This window comes from Scyliorhinus torazame, chromosome 30 (genome assembly GCF_047496885.1).
Source record: "Scyliorhinus torazame isolate Kashiwa2021f chromosome 30, sScyTor2.1, whole genome shotgun sequence".
In the NCBI taxonomy this organism is placed as follows: Eukaryota; Metazoa; Chordata; class Chondrichthyes; order Carcharhiniformes; family Scyliorhinidae; genus Scyliorhinus; species Scyliorhinus torazame.
The window spans coordinates 1,363,357-1,380,957 of record NC_092736.1 but is presented as its reverse complement, the minus strand read 5'-3'; the positions used below and the strand labels follow the sequence as shown (position 1 = coordinate 1,380,957).

General features: G+C 45.2%; 1 protein-coding gene across 6 annotated transcripts in view; it reads left to right on the top strand.

The window, feature by feature from the left end:
• otud7a (OTU deubiquitinase 7A) overlaps positions 1–17,601 on the top strand; it is a 162,672-nt gene that overhangs the window by 51,805 nt on the left and 93,266 nt on the right. For 3 of the 6 annotated variants that reach the window (XM_072492644.1, XM_072492639.1, XM_072492642.1), the window contains one exon: positions 12,487–12,624. The exons of 1 other annotated variant lie outside the window; for it this stretch is intronic. The gene's annotated coding sequence lies outside the window, so the exon portion shown is untranslated. The remainder of the gene's footprint in view (positions 1–12,486; positions 12,625–17,601) is intronic. 2 more of the 6 variants (XM_072492640.1, XM_072492641.1) reach the window with 1 other exon arrangement.

Sequence of the window (17,601 nt, the reverse complement as noted above, 5' to 3'; positions counted from 1 at the left end):
AAGACCAAAGGCGGGTGAAATACCAAGGGCAACAGTGGTGAGATTTCACCGCTTCATGGACAGAGAGGCTGTTCTGGTCTGGGCCAAGAAGGTACGGAGTAGCAGGTGGGAGAATGCGGTGATACGAGTGTATCAGGACTGGAGTGCGGAGGTGGCGAGAAGGAGGGCGAGCTTTAATCGGGCCAAGGCGGTGCTTCACAGGAAGAAAATAAAATTTGGGATGCTGCAGCTGGCGCGATTGTGGGTCACTCATCAGGGCAAGCACTACTACTTCGAAACGGCGGATGAGGCATGGACCTTCATCCAAGAAGAAAAACTGGACTAGAACTGAGAGTTTGATGTTGGGGGGGAAACAACGAGGTTGTGGTACAGAAATGTAAATTGGGAAATGAGAGGTTTATTACATAGTAACGTTGGATGGGGAATTTCTCTCCCCTTGATGGGGGGACACAAAGAAATGTGGGTGCCGGTGGAAAAAGGGACAGAGAGGGGGGATGGGGAATGGGAGCTGCGCCATAGGGGGTGGGGCCGATAGGAAAGCGTGGGGTTTTTCCTGCACTATGGAGATGATGGCGGGAAGATAGGCGCAGGAAGGAAGAGAGCCCCACTCGCAGGGGGGTCAAAGAGAGAACGGGGGAAGCCGGGGTCAGCTAGAGTTAGTTGACTTTCGGAATCGTTATGGGGGGAGTAACCATGCTAGATGGGGATCTAGCGGGGAGGGGGGACTAACTGGGTTGCTGCTGCCGAGTGCAAGGGGGAGCTGGCAAGAGAAGAGGTGGTCGGGACAGGAAGGCGCCGCCGGGGGGACAGGTGGGTGCGCGGGACCTGGACGAGGGGCTGGTCCAGAAAAGGGGATGGCTAGTCGGCCCGGGGGGGGGGGGGGGGGGGGCGCGCACGCGCGCGTGAGTGGGCCCCCCAATCCGGCTGATCACGTGGAATGTGAGAGGCCTAAATGGGCCGATTAAGCGGGCCCGGGTGTTTGCGCACTTAAAAAGACTGAAGGCGGACGTAGTCATGCTCCAGGAGATGCATTTGAAGGTGACGGATCAGGTTAGGTTAAAAGGATGGGTGGGACAGGTATTCCACTCGGTTGGATGCAAAAAACAGGGGGGCGGCGATACTGGTGGGGAAACGGGTGTCGTTCGAGGCTCAGAATATAGTGGTGGATAACGGGGGCAGATATGTGATGGTGAGTTGTAGATTGCAGGGAGAAGCGGTCGTGCTGGTAAATGTATATGCCCCGAACTGGTATGACGCGGGATTTATGAAGCAGATGCTGGGACGTATCCCGGACCTGGAGGTGGGAAGCCTGGTAATGGGGGGGGAACTTTAATATTGTGCTGGATCCAGGGCTAGACCGGTCTAGATCCAGGACCGGAAGAAGGCCGGCAACGGCCAAGGTGCTTAGGGGATTTATGGAACAAATGGGGGGAGTGGATCCGTGGAGGTTTGCTAGGCTGCTGGCCAAAGAGTTCTCCTTTTCTCCCATGTCCACAAGGTATATTCCTGAATAGACTTCTTTGTTTTGAGTAGGGCACTGATCGCGAAGGTGGCAGGAACGGAGTATTCGGCCATAGCCATTTCAGACCATGCCCCGCACTGGGTGGATCTGGAACTAGGAGAGGAGAGGAAGCAGCGCCCACTCTGGCGACTGGATGTAGGACTATTGGCGGATGAGGGGGTCTGTGGTAGGGTGCGGGGGTGTATTGAGAGATACCTGGAGGTCAATGACGATGGTTAGGTCCAGGTGGGGGTAGTATGGGAAGCGCTGAAGGCAGTGGTTAGGGGAGAGCTGATCTCCATTAGAGCCCACAAGGAGAAACAAGAGGGCAAAGAAAGGGAGAGATTAGTGGGGGAGATTTTGAGGGTGGATAAAAGATATGCAAAGGCCCCAGACGAAGGACTAATATAGAGAAAGGCGATGACTTCAGACGGAGTTTGACCTACTGACCACAGGAAAGGCAGAGGTACAGTGGAGGAAGGCACAGGGGATGAGATATGAGTATGGGGAAAAGGCGAGCCGGCTGCTGGCCCACCAACTTCGTAAGAGGATAGCGGCGAGAGAGATTGGGGCAGTTAGGGATGAAACGGGAACTATGGAGCAGAGAGCAGGGAAGGTAAATAAGGTGTTTAAGACCTTTTATGAGAGGCTATATAAGTCCCAACCCCTGGAGGGAAAAGAGGGAAGCTACATTTTCTGGACCAACTCCGGTTCCCGAGGGTGAAGGAGCAGGAGGCGCCAATCGAGGTGGACGAGGTGACTAAGGGACTGGGGAACATGCAGGCAGGGAAGGCCCCGGGACCAGACGGATTTCCGGTGGATTTCTACAGGAATATGTGGACCTGTTGGCCCCGCTGTTGGCGAGAACCTTTAACGAGGACAGGGAAGGGGGGATACTACCCCCGACAATGTCGGAGGCGACGATATCATTAATCCTGAAGCGGGATAAAGATCCGCTGCAATGCGGGTCATTCAGGCCTATCTCACTCCTAAATGTAGACGCCAAACTGCTGGCAAAAGTGCTGGCGACAAGGATAGAGGATTGCGTCCCGGGGGTGGTGCATGAAGACCAGACAGGGTTTGTAAAGGGGAGACAACTGAATGTCAACGTTCGACGGCTGCTGGGGGTGATGATGATGCCCCCAGCGGAGGGGGAGGCAGAGATAATGGCGGCGATGGATGCGGAGAAGGCATTCGATAGGGTGGAGTGGGAGTATTTGTGGGAGGTGCTGAGGAGGTTTGGGTTCGGGGAGGGGTTTGTCAGATGGGTCAGACTCCTATATGGGGCCCCAGTGGCAAGTGTAGTCACAAACTGGCAAAGATCGGAGTATTTTCGGTTACATAGGGGAACAAGGCAGGGGTGCCCCCTGTCCCCATTACTGTTCGCGTTGGCAATTGAACCACTGGCCATAGCGTTGAGGGACTCTAAGAAATGGAGGGGGGGGGTGGTTAGAGGGGGAGAGGAGCATTGAGTATCACTCTACGCTGATGACTTACTGCTATATGTTGCGGACCCTGTAGAGGGGATGCCAGAGGTTATGCAGATATTGAGGAAGTTTGGAGATTTCTCGGGATACAGGCTAAATATGGGGAAGAGCGAGCTTTTTGTAATACACCCCGGGGACCAGGGAAGAGGAATAGACGCTCTGCCGTTAAGGAGAGTGGAAAGGAGCTTCCGATACTTAGGGATCCAGGTAGCTAGGAACTGGGGAACTCTACACAGACTTAATCTGACGCGACTGGTGGAGCAGATGGAGGAGGATTTCAAGAGGTGGGATATGCTGCCGCTCTCATTGGCGGGCAGAGTGCAGGCGGTAAAAATGATGGTCCTCCCGAGGTTTCTTTTTGTGTTTCAGTGTCTCCCCATTCTGATCACACAGGCCTTTTTCAAAAAAATAGACAGGAGCATTATGAGCTTTGTGTGGGCAGGGAAGACCCCGAGGGTAAAGAGAGGGTTCCTGCAGCGTAGTAGGGATAGAGGGGGACTGGCGCTGCCGAGCGTGAACGACTACTACTGGGCCGCCAATGTGGCGATGGTGTGTAAGTGGATGAGGGAGGGAGAGGGGGCGGCGTGGAAGAGGCTGGAGAAGGCGTCCTGTAAAGGAACGAGCCTAAAGGCGCTGGTGACGGCGCCGCTGCCGTTCTCCCCGAAAAGGTATACCACAAACCCAGTGGTGGTGGCAACCTTGAAGATCTGGGGGCAGTGGAGGTGACACAGGGGGGTAACGGGTGCCTCAGTGTGGTCCCCGATCAGGAATAGCCACAGGTTTGTCCCAGGAAGGATGGATGGGGGGTTCCAGACTTGGCAATGAGCAGGAATTAGGAAACTGAGGGACCTGCTTATAGACGGGACGTTTGCGAGCCTGGGAGCGCTGGAGGAAAAATATGAGTTGCCCCCGGGGAATATCTTCAGATATATGCAAGTGAGGGCGTTGCAGATATATGCAAGTGAGGCAACAGGTGAGGGAATTTCTGCAGCTCCCGACACAGGATCCAGGATAGAGTGATTTTGGGGGTATGGGTTGGGGAGGGCAAAGTGTCCGAAATATATCAGGAGATGAGAGATGAGGGGGAGGCGCTGGTAGAGGAGCTGAAGGGGAAATGGGAAGAAGAGCTGGGGGAGGAGATTGAGGAGGGGCTGTGGGCTGATGCCCTAAGTAGGGTAAATTCCTCGTCTTCGTGTGCCAGGCTTAGCCTGATTCAATTTAAGGTTCTACATAGAGCACACATGACGGGAGCAAGAATGAGCAGGTTCTTCGGCGTAGAGGACAGGTGCGGGAGGTGCTTGGGAAGCCCGGCGAACCACACACATGTTCTGGTTGTGTCCGGCATTGGATGAGTACTGGAGGGGAGTGGCAAAGGTGATCTCAAAGGTGGTGAAGGTCTGGGTCAAGCCAGGCTGGGGGTTAGCGATATTTGGGGTAGCGGAAGAGCCGGGAGTGCAGGAGGCGAAAGAGGCCGATATTCTGGCCTTTGCATCCCTGATAGCCCGGTTAAGGATCCTACTTATGTGGAAGGAAGCGAAACCCCCTGGCATGGAGGCCTGGATAAATGACATGGCAGGGTTCATAAAGCTGGAACAAATGAAATTTTCGCTGAGAGGATCGGCTCAGGGGTTCTCCAGGCGGTGGCAACCATTCCTTGACTATCTCGCGGAACGTTAAGGGAAAATAGACCGTCAGCAGCAGCAGCCCAGAGGGGGGCGGGGGAAGCACTATTTTTTTGTCACTTTGTTAGTTCACTATTATTTAAATAATGTTATTTATCAGTTATTGTATTATTTTTATGTTGATTTGTAAAAACGGAAACATTTTGTTTGAAAACTTTAATAAAATATATTTTTTAAAAAAAGAAAAAAAAAAGTTGACCAGTTGGTCAGTCGACCACCATGCCAGAAATGGTGCTTGGAGCCTGCCGCCATTGCACCTTCAACCATGCTCGCAAAGGCGCCCGGTTCGCTTTTTTTTGGGCTCGTGAGTAATGGACATACCGCAATGAGAAGAATCTTTCACCTCTCACTTTTGCTGTTCAATCCTGTTTCGTTTGGCCGCCTAGTTTGGTGTATCAGGGCAAATTCTGCTGCTTCGCGCGGGAGTCACCAAGTACCCGACTATCTACAGCATGGTCGCCACCAGAAGTCTGTAGCCTTTCTCTGGTGGTTGTATATATTTATTTTCCTGATGGTCTTTTTTTGGGTGGGATTTAATTACCTATGGGACAGAGCAAATAATTCCATCTCCATTAAGGCAGACGGTTTTGTGTTCCATCCAATGCCTCATTCTGTTTATTTTATATTTCTAACTGTCTTTATTTCTCATTGAAATTTGTATTTTTCACGACCTGTGATATTTACGGGCAGGTTTTTTTTTGCTGCACTGCCTTGTATAATAGCAAATTTTAGTGGCGTTGGCAGAATGTGGTTTTAGATTTAATGAAAAGGGGTGATTTTTCTGAATAATGCTGTTTTATATGAATAGACATAATGCATTTAATAACAACTAACATTAATATTCATTATTGCAGTGTTTCATTCCCACATTTTTAACATTTTATTTTGAAGCAATATATTTTTATTGTATACTTATTTTTGCTTAATGTTAGGCTATTGACCATAAACTTATTACAGAATAATTATAATAGCCTCGTTATTCAAGAGAACTATGTCTTCATATTTCTTGCAGAGTCATATGAGAGGTTAAATGCCAATTAACATTTTTGAAATCTATATTTTCGAAAAGATTCATGAAAATACAAATGATGGAAAAGAGGAACCTAGTTTAAAAATAACATAATTTGGCACAAAGACTAATGGGGCAAGATTTATTTCCAGGAATAGAAATAAAATAAGATTAAAGCTAAAACTTCATAAATGAGACAATAAGTAAAATGACTATTTCTAAGGCAAAACCTTCAATGTGAATATAAAAAGATCACAAAAAATATAAATTGAATTTTGTCTTGCTTTGTAAGGGCCAATGTATGTTTATTTTAGGAAGAGGGTTATTATGCAGTAAGCAGGATGGAGCAAGTGCATCTGTAGTTCTACCTACAAATCATAGTGTTTCAATCTGCATGAAATCAGACCCTGATTTAGTTTTTTTTAAATTGTCATTGTGTTTTTTAAAAATTGTCATTGCGTTTAATGTGCACAATTTATATCATCAAAAAGAACTCGGGGCGTCTGCCGACTTAAGGTCTGGCTGTGACCTCCACATGCCAATAGAACAGGGGTACAAGAAGGCTAGGAAATAAGTACTGCTAAGTGCTGACTGAATTGGCTGATTTGGTTAGCAATTGACAGAATGGGCTGATTCGGTAGTTTACATTCTTCTTTCCTGCTTTACACAGCAGATGTTAATTCCATTTGGTACTGAATTATTTTGTTATCAGTAGAACTAAATGATGCAGAATTGTTTACTCTGCAGTTGCTGTGAAGTAAAAATTCCAACCTTGAACCAGATGTTTGACCCATTACTGGTTTAAGTGTCTGCCTTAATTTGAATCTCTGCAGAATTTGAAAGCCCTGCCACCCAATAAAGTGCCTGTTTGATGTTGTATGTAGTAAGATGTTTGACACCGTAAGGGTTAATGTGGGACTGGGGAGAAAGTACAGCTCAGATTATGATGTAGTGTCATGGGAGTTTGAGTAGTACTGAGTTCCGATGCACGTTGTCATGAAGATTGCACCTAGCCAGGCTTGTCTCCTCTATCTATATATATATATATATATATATATATATATATAGTAATGTGTTATTAATAAACAGCTGTTGTTCAACTGTGCAAGCCTCTAGACCTCTTCACGAGACAACTTTTTCACATGCATGAACATGACTACTATGCAAAATATCCATTATGTCGTTGGAGCAGATTGCAGTTGTGCGTATTTAAAGAAATTAATCCAATTAACACATTCTGTGGTTGGCACAACTGAGAGTTCTTCATTGCCCGAGGTTTAGAACCAGAACATTGCTGTGTCACCAGTCGATTGTGATAATTAGTTCAGACACCTTCTGACTTTCAAAGGGAGCTGGCAGGTTTTCAAGTAACAAGTGTTTTACTGATGATCTCCATTCCCTTTTAAAGCTGTTATTAAGATATTGCAAAAATCTGCTGAGTGGATAGCAAGAAACTGAAACTTTGTTTTAAGGCAAGTTTGAGAATGTAAGTTTGATCTGTCAAGATGTTCAGAATGTTACTGAAGGGTGGTCTGAAGCCTATTAATTCCCTGGGTCATTGAATGAATGAAAATGAAATGAAATGAAAATGAAAATCGCTTATTGTCACGAGTAGGCTTCAATTAAGTTACTGTGAAAAGCCCCTAGTCGCCACATTCCGGCGCCTGTTCGGGGAGGCTGGTACGGGAAGTTTGCTCCATCTTCCCTTTTTCATGTCTCCCATTCACCTTGCCTTTTCATTGTTTTCACACTGATTTGTAAATGCTTTTTATTTATTTAACTTCTCCTGAACACTTTTTTTTGCCTCCCACAAATACAAGCAGCTTCTGAACCCAGATTTTATGGGTGAAAGAATACCAGGTTCACTGTCAATACCATTTGTTAACTTATCAAAGGAAAGAGATTTTTATAGCGTGATTGATAGATTATGCTCAGTGTAAAAGCCACAACACCGTGGCATTGTACTGAGTTTGTTCAAAAAAGCATGACTGGTATTCCAAATTAATTTGATAAACAGGAGATGCAGAGCACCCCACATTAGAGATAGATGGATGCAAACAGTGCAGCGGGCTTAGAAAATGCATTGTACAATTCTATTATTATCTAATTCATACACTCGTGCACTGTCAATTGGTCATCATTGATCAGAAATGGGAAAAGTGGGAATACTTGCTGAATTTTTTTCTTCCTTCCCAGAGTGACAGAACGTAATTCCTTTTTTAAAAATATTTTTTATTCTCCTTTTTTCACATTTTCTCCCAAATTTACACCCACCAACAATAAACAATAATCAGTAACAAATATGTCAATCCCCATATCAATAACAACGATTCCATCCTCCCACCAAACCCCAAACATTAGCCCGCATGTTCACACAAACAAATGACAAAACGGAATTAGGGATCACCCATAGTCGCCATTAACACACACAGCCCTCGTCCCCCCAACCCTCCCACCCGCCCCAACTAATGTTTGATGTTATCCAGTTCTTGAAAGTGCACAATGAATAAGGCCCATGAATTGTAGAACCCCTCCATCCTTCCCCTCAGTTCAAACTTAACCTTCTCAAAAGTCAAGAATTCCAACAGGTACCCCCGCCACGCCAGGGCACAGGGTGGAGAGGTTGCTCTCCAACCTATTAGGATCCGCCTTTGGGCAATCAACGAGGCGAAGGCTACAACATCTGCCTCCGCACCCGTTTCCAACTCTGGCTGGTCCGACACCCGGGCCTCCCGGGGGCCCGGGTCCAGTTTCACGTGCACCACTTTAGAGATTACCCTAAAAACCTCTTTCCAGTAATCCTCAAGCTTTGGACAGGACCAAAACATATGAACATGATTAGCAGGGCCCCCCCGCAACATTCACACACATCTTCTACTCCTTCAAAGAATCGGCTCATCCTCGCCCTCGTGAGGTGTGCTCTATACACCACCTTCAGCTGTATCAGCCCCAACCTCATGAGCAAGGTGGAGGCATTCACTCTCCGGAGCACCTCACACAAGAATCCCTCCTCCATATCCTCTCGCAACTCTTCCTCCCACTTTGCTTTGATCCCTTCAGTGGTGCCTTCTCTTACAAAATAGCTCCGTAAACTGCCGACACTACCCCCTTCTCCAGTTCCCCTGTCATCAGCACCTCCTCCAGCAATGTGGAGACCGGCTCCACCCGGAAGCTGTGTATCTCCTTTCTGGCAAAATCTCGAACCTGCATGTATCCAAACATTTCCCCCTGCTCCAGCCCATACTACATTTCCAGCTCCATCAATCCAATGGCCCATTTTCCCAGGACAATAGAACTCCAATCAAGCAACTGGTACAGCCACAGACTGATCGGCGCCACTCCCTTTACTCAGGAAGCCCAACTGCCAAGGTCAATGACCGCTAAGGACCCGCCCAGCCACCAGGGCACCCGCCCCTTTATTGGCCTAAATCGAAGACGGTGATCAGAGCCCTGTCGAACTATTGGGTCCAAGGTTAAGGACCGCCCCAAAGAGCGCGAAATCCCAGAGGGCTAAAAGAGAGCACACCCATGTGTTCTGTCTCTTTTGGATCCGGCTTGTGCCAACCCAATTGCAGCAGGAACAGCCAACCAAGTTCAAGACCAACGATCGCTACTTGTCGGATGAGCCCAGCAGAGACACAGCCACTTTCTTCGAACCAGCCAAGTGAAATCCAGATCAAGGCCTTTATGCATTTGCACAGTGCCGGTCGCCCTGAAGTTAAGTATCGGTTACTGTAGTTGATGGGTGTAGTTTAACTCGTAGTAGATATTGTGTTTGCATGTCAACATAACTCTTGTGTATGTAAATAAACCATCTTTTGAACTAACTTAACTGGTTGTGTGGTCATTTGATCGATACAAGGGAAGGCTTGTGGTTCACCAACATTATTGATAGAGCAACACAATATTCCCTCTTGGCTTTCCGGATGTGTGGACATGCAGCGATGCAGAATGTATCACGCAAGGACCAGGCTGTGTCCAATTCTTTTAGGATTCACAATTGTACAGCAATCTTAAAGGATCCGAACAGTGTAACAAGCTAGTCACACATTGAAAAGAGAAATTAGAAGGAACATTGGTTGTATTTAATGGAATTTCAAAGATTACTGGGCTATTTGATCCAAGCTTTCACGATATTGGGTTGAACAGATATAGTGAATGGATGGTCTCTGATAAAGAGGCCTAGTTTGAAAATTTGAGGCAGATCTTTCAAGAAGTTACTTAAAAAAAAATATCTTCCAGAATGTGGGCATCACAGTCTAGGCCAGCATTTATTGTCTACCCCTAATTACCCTGTGAAGATGGTGGTGAGCTGCCTTGAACTGCTGCCAGTCCATGCGGTGTAGATGCATTGATAGTGCGGTTAGGAAACCCTTCTTCATGCAAAGGGTGGAAGAAGTTTAGACTCTTTTTATAAATAGTAATTGCAGCGAGATAAATTAAAGATTTTAATTTAACAAAAGGTATGAGGGGATCTGGGGCAAAAGCAGGGAGGTGGAGATGGGTCACAGATCAGCTATGATTTCAGTGGAATAGGCTGAAGGGCCTGAATGACATACTACACTTTCTAGTTCCTTAATTCTATATATGATAGGTCATACAGAATCATTTCAGAAATCCCAATAATTTTCATAGCTGCGATAGTCTGATTATGACCTAAGATTCCTTTAAAACAGAAGCTGCCTGAGTGAGTAATCAAATATTTTCTTGACTGCTGTTATCTAGCGGTAGCACAGTGGTTAGCACTATTGCTTCACAGCGCCAGGGTCCCAGGTTCGATTCCCGGCTTGGGTCACTGTCTGTGCGGAGTCTGCACGTTCTCCCTGTGTCTGCGTAGGTTTCCTCCGGGTTCTCCGGTTTCCTTCCACAAGTCCCGAAAGACGTGCTGTTAGGTAATTTAGACATTCTGAATTCTCCCTCAGTGTACCTGAACAGGTGCCGGAATGTGGCGACTAGGGGCTTTTCACAGTAACTTCATTGCAGTATGAATGTAAGCCTACTTATGACAATAAAGATTATTATTATATAGTAAATGTGGTCTTTTCCAGTCAGCCAAATAGATATGTAGTTAAATTGCTTCTGGAGCATGGCTCAGTGCACATTTTGTGTTGAGGAAGGAGTTAAACCTTGCTCCTGTTTATGTAAGCAAGGTACTCCCACGCTGAGTTTTCCCACTGGTCTTCATTTAAGTTATCCACATTGAGGGTAGTAAATAGCTTCTGCACTGAATAAACAATATTAATTGGTGTGTAGGAGACATTTCTGCACTCAAGCTCTGACACTAAACTTATTATACTTTATATATTTTTGTTATCTATTGAACTTACTTGACAGTAAGAATAAAAGCTTTGAAGTGAAGACTTGTTTGTTGATACCAGCAATTTCTATAGGGAGAGGAATGATAGAATCAGCGATTGATAAATTAGCATGAGTTCTTGGGAATGCAATAACACTCTTCAGTTATGAAGCTTCAACATTCTGAAAAATTAGTGGGTCTTCTGTGGTAATATTCACTATATTCATAACATTTTACAGCAGTAAAGAGGAATACAGATTCTTTGAAGATGCTCTCCAGTTCTCTCTCCTTTTATTTATTGTATTTTCTTTTATTTCCTTTTCATTTCATGTACTTAATGACCTGTTGAGCTGCTCGCAGAAAGATACTTTTCACTGTACCTCGGTACACGTGACAATAAACAAATGCAATCCAATCTCCCCCACCTCTTTCTGCATATCCTGCAAGTTTTTCCTTTTCAAATTATGTTCAATTCCCTTTTGAAGGTTACTGTTGAATCTACTTCCATCATCCTTTTCAGCCTGTGCATTCCAGATCATAACAACTCGCTGCGAAAACAATTATTCTCGCCTCCCCTCTGGCTCTTTTGTTAAATACCCCAAAACTATCCTCTGGTTACCAGCCCTCATGCCAGTGAAAAGAGTTTCTCTTAATTTATTCAATCTATCTCTTCATCATCTTGAACACCTCCTTAATCTTCTCGGCTGTGCAGAGAACCACTGCAGCTTTTCCAATTTCTCCTTGTAACTGAAGTCCCTCATCCTTTGTAACATTTAAGTAAATCTCTTTTGTTAGCCTCTCCATTTTGGAAATCATGAAATATAATTATGGAACTGATTTTGAGAAGGGGGCAAATTCAAAAAATATACCAGATAGATTCCTGTTATTAGCTCCAAATTGCAGATGAGTGGTTTGAAAGAATAGGTTTGTGGACTGAAGATGATAACATATTACATAATATCTTATTCAATATTTGGAAAATTAATATAAAGCACATCTAATGTATTTCTGTTCCTTCAAAGCAATCCTGAAGATGCATTTTCTTTTTTAAAATAAATTTAGAGTACCCAATTAATTTTTTCCAATTACGGGGCAATTTAACGTGACCAATCCACCTACCCTGCACATCTTTGGGTTGTGGAGACGAGACGCACGCAGACACTGGGAGAATGTGCAAACTCCACATGGTCAATGACCTGGGATTGAACTTGAGTCCTCGGCGGCGCGAGGCAGCGGTGCTAACCACTGCGCCACCGTGTCACCCTGCAATTAAAGTAATGTAGGGGTGGAAACAGTTGATGTTTTGGAGATGAAAGTGAATGATATTTGTGCAGGATAGGATGAGGTGTTCTGAACTCAACTCTGTTGATTGGGATACAAGGGTTTTCATGAATTAGTTTAGGCTGAGGAGAGAACAGAATGCAGTACATTGGAAGAATTGAAGATGACAAACTTTGGTCTTCCTATTGTTCAGTTGGAAAAACTTTGGACTAATATACGACTTGTATCAGACAGGTACGCTGACAGCACAGTTGTGGTTGAGCATCGAATGAAGCGGTGGAGACTAAGTTGGGTGTAATCAGCATATAAATGAAACCTGATCCCATGCCTGCGAATGATGTCACTGGGACCCTTACTGACTCAGGCAGGTATGACAGCTTTAATTTTCCTTACAATTTTGAAAGCTGTCTTGCAACTAGCAATTCTGGCAGCTAGCCTTGTGTATGTCTAAAGGTCAGGTTGTTGAGAGGAACAGATTGAATACTCGGGCTTGCATAACCTAGATCTTCCCTGCATCTTTGGGTTGTGGGGGTGAGACCCATGCAGTCACGGGGAGAATGACCCGGGGCTGGGATCGAACCCGGGTCCTCGGTGCCGTGAGGCGGCAGGGCTAACCACTGCGCTGCCCTGCCACCCCCACAACTTAGATCTTTGCTATGATTGTAGCCTGTCACAAGCCACCTCCTCCAATAAACCTATATAATTGTAAATGGAAAAGATGTGCTATGGTTGCTGAAACTAGGGGTAGTCTGACTTGATTCTAATTCGTCCTTCTCCCCATATGGGCTGGTTCTGATGTGTACATTTCCTCAAATGTTTTTGTATCCATAGAATCCCTGCAGTGCAGAAGGAGGCCATTCGGCCTATTAGGTTTGCACTGACCCTCCAAAAGAACACTCTATCTAGGTCTGCTCCCCTGCCCTATTTCTGTAACCCTGCTCATTGATCATGGCCAATCCACCTAACCTGCAAATCTTTGGATGTGGACGGAGCACCCGGAGGAAACCCACGCAAACACTGGGAGACTGTGCCAACTCCACACAGACCGTCACTCAAGGCTGGAATTGAACCCGGGTTCCTGATGCTGCGAGGCAGCAGTGCTAAATACTGTGCCACTGTTTCCAGTAAAGCAAATTTACTGGCCGTGTTTGTTTAGTACCATGCTTCTTCTTTAACTAACTAGTGGCTGCAGTAAACCCTTCATCTCATTCCATATTGCTCATCATCAGGCAGGATTCATTCCACCACTGCCTCCTGGCTCAATTCTCCTTTTGCTTCTTCTTCCTTTAATCCAGCTATCCTATTTTTGTTCCCCTTTTTGTCACCACCATGGCCGCCCTCCCCCCTCGTGTCCTGATTCACTCCTTCTGACTCAACAGCAATTCTTAATTTCAAAACTTTGTCTTGGCGTTGGATCCCTCCTGAATGAGCTTTTCTTTGCACTTTTAATATTTTTAAGAAGGTACATCCCAGGACAGTCAGTAGTTGTTGCAGAGCATCAATTCAAATGACCCCAACTTTGCTGCCAGCAACACTTCACTGACTGCTCCCAGGGAATCTGATCTCTCCAACTCTTTTCCAATCTTTCATTTCTGTCAGAAAACTTAAAATTATCACTGCTTTATACCTCTCCAGAATGTATGCTTAACCTGTGAGCAAAGTCCTTGCCATTCATGATCATAATCTACATAATTCCATTGGCATCCTTGCTCTGATGGAGATCTGATTATTGTCCAGCAGCTCTTTCCATTCCTTTTTGAAATACATTTTACCAATATCTCATGGTCGTGACAGGACCATCGCCACATCTAAATTTGGTGTCTCAATCTGGGGTGGCACAGTGGTTAGCACTGCTGCTTCACAGACTGTGGGGCTTTAACTCTTTGCGCTCTTGTTATAATCAATTATTATCCCCACGCTCGAACATAAGAACATAAGAACTAGGAGCAGGAGTAGGCCATCTGGCCCCTCGAGCCTGCTCCACCATTCAATGAGATCATGGCTGATCGTTTGTGGACTCAGCTCCACATTCCGGCCCGAACACCATATCCCTTAATCCCTTTATTCTTCAAAAAACCGTCTATCTTTATCTTAAAAACATTTAATGAAGGAGTCTCAACTGCTTCACTGGGCAAGGAATTCCATAGATTCACAACCTTTTGGGTGAAGAAGTTCCTCCTAAACTCAGTCCTAAATCTACTTCCCCTTATTTTGAGGCTATGCCCCCTAGTTCTGCTTTCACCCGCCAGTGGAAACAACCTGCCCGCATCTATCCTATCTATTCCCTTCATAATCTTATATGTTTCTATAAGATCCCCCCCTCATCCTTCTAAATTCCAACGAGTACAGTCCCAGTCTACTCGACCTCTCCTCGTAATCCAACCACTTCAGCTCTGGGATTAACCTAGTGAATCTCCTCTGCGCACCCTCCAGTGCCAGTACGTCCTTTCTCAAGTAAGGAGACCAAAACTGAACACAATACTCCAGGTGTGACCTCACTAACACCTTATACAATTGCAGCATATCCTCCCTAGTCTTAAACTCCATCCCTCTAGCAATGAAGGACAAAATTCCATTTGCCTTCTTAATCACCTGTTGCACCTGTAAACCAACTTTCTGCGACTCATGCACTAGCACACCCAGGTCTCTCTGCACAGCAGCATGTTTTAATATTTTATCATTTAAATAATAATCCCTTTTGCTGTTATTCCTACCAAAATGGATAACCTCACATTTGTCAACATTGTATTCCATCTGCCAGACCCTAGCCCATTCACTTAGCCTATCCAAATCCCTCTGCAGACTTCCAGTATCCTCTGCACTTTTTGCTTTGCCACTTATCTTAGTGTCGTCTGCAAACTTGGACACATTGCCCTTGGTCCCCAACTCCAAATCATCTATGTAAATTGTGAACAGTTGTGGGCCCAACACTGATCCCTGAGGGACACCACTAGCTACTGATTGCCAACCAGAGAAACACCCATTAATCCCCACTCTTTGCTTTCTATTAATTAACCAATCCTCTATCCATGCTACTACTTTACCCTTAATGCCATGCAACTTTATCTTGTGCAGCAACCTTTTGTGTGGTACCTTCTCAAAAGCTTTCTGGAAATCCAGATATACCACATCCATTGGCTCCCCGTTATCTACCGCACTGTTAATGTCCTCAAAAAATTCCACTAAATTAGTTAGGCACGACCTGCCCTTTATGAACTCATGCTGCGTCTGCCCAATGGGACAATTTCCATCCAGATGCCTTGCTATTTCTTCCTTGATGATAGATTCCAGCATCTTCCCTACTACCGAAGTTAAGCTCACTGGCCTATAATTACCCGCTTTCTGCCTACCTCCTTTTTTAAACCGTGGTGTCACGTTTGCTAATTTCCAATCCGCCGGGACCCACCCCAGAGTCTAGTGAATATTGGTAAATTATCACTAGTGCATTTGCAATTTCCCTAGCCATCTCTTTTAGCACTCTGGGATGCATTCCATCAGGTCCAGGAGACTTGTCTACCTTTAGCCCCATTAGCTTGCCCATCACTACCTCCTTGGTGATAACAATCCTCTCAAGGTCCTCACCTGTCATAGCCTCATTTCCATCAGTCACTGGCCTGTTATTTGTGTCTCCCACTGTGAAGACCGACCCAAAAAACCTGTTCAGTTCCTCAGCCATTTCCTCATCTCCCATTATTAAATCTCCCTTCTCATCCTCTTAAGGACCAATATTTACCTTAGCCGCTCTTTTTTGTTTTATGTATTTGTAGAAACTTTTACTATCTGTTTTTATATTCTGAGCAAGTTTACTCTCATAATCTATCTTACTCTTCTTTATAGCTTTTTTAGTAGCTTTTTGTTGCCCCCTAAAGATTTCCCAGTCTGCTAGTCTCCCACTGATCTTTGCTACTTCGTATGTTTTTTCCTTCAGTTTGATCCTCTCCCTTATTTCCTTAGATATCCACGGTCGATTTTGCCTCTTTTTACCGTCCTTCCTTTTTGTTGGTGTAAACCTTTGCTGAGCACTGTGAAAAATCACTTGGAAGGTTCTCCACTGTTCCTCAACTTTTTCACCATAAAGTCTTTGCTCCCAGTCTACCTTAGCTAGTTCTTCTCTCATCCCATTGTAATCTCCTTTGTTTAAGCACAAAACACTAGTGCTTGATTTTACCTTCTCACCCTCCATCTGTATTTTAAATTCCACCATATTGTGATTGCTCCTTCTGAGAGGATCCCTAACTATGAGATCCTGAATCAACCCTGTCTCATTACACAGGACCAGATCTAGGACCGCTTGTTCCCTCGTAGGTTCCATTACATACTGTTCTTGGAAACTATCGCGGATACATTCTATAAACTCCTCCTCAAGGCTGCCTTGGCCGACCTGGTTAAACCAATCGACATGTAGATTAAAATCCCCCATGATAACTGCTGTACCATTTCTACATGCATCAGTTATTTCTTTGTTTATTGCCTGCCCCACCATAATGTTACTATTTGGTGGCCTATAGATTACTCCTATCAGTGACTTTTTCGCCTTACTATTCCTGATTTCCACCCAAATGGATTCAACCTTATCCTCCATAGCACCGATGTCATCCCTTACTGTTGCCCGGATGTCATCCTTAAATAACAGAGCTACACCACCTCCCTTACCATCCACTCTGTCCTTCCGAAAAGTTTGATACCCTCGGATATTTAACTCCCAGTCGTGACCATCCTTTAACCATGTTTCAGTAATGGCCACTAAATCATAGTCATTCACGATGATTTGCGCCAACAACTCATTTACCTTATTCCGAATACTACGAGCATTCAGGTAAAGTACACTTATGTTGGCTTTTTTACCTCTGTTCTGAATCTTAACACCTCTATCAGTAACCTCTCCTAAGTTATATTTCCTCTTAACCTTTCTCCTAATTTTCCTTGTCGTTGAACCCATATCTTCATGTAAGAACCTGCCGCGTCGCTTACCATTAATGTTTTCACTTCTCGTTATATTTCTTTTAGTATTCCTGGTCCTATTCACTGAGCTCCCCTCAGTCACTGCACCTTGTAATGTCGCCCTTTTTGATTTTTGACTATGGCTTCTCTGCCTTACACTTTCCCCCTTACTGCCTTTTATTTCTGTCCCTGTTTTGCTACCTTCCAACTTCCTGCCTCGGTTCCCATCCCCCTGCCACATTAGTTTAAACTCTCCCCAATCTGAGCTAACTGGCCAGGTTATGATCCATTATGCCATTCACCTCAAATGTCTTTCGTTTTACTGCTCCATGAGACCACCTTTGCATGGCCGCATTTCTCCAGTGTGCATCTCTAGCAATGTCTCCTCTTCCCTCCCCGATACG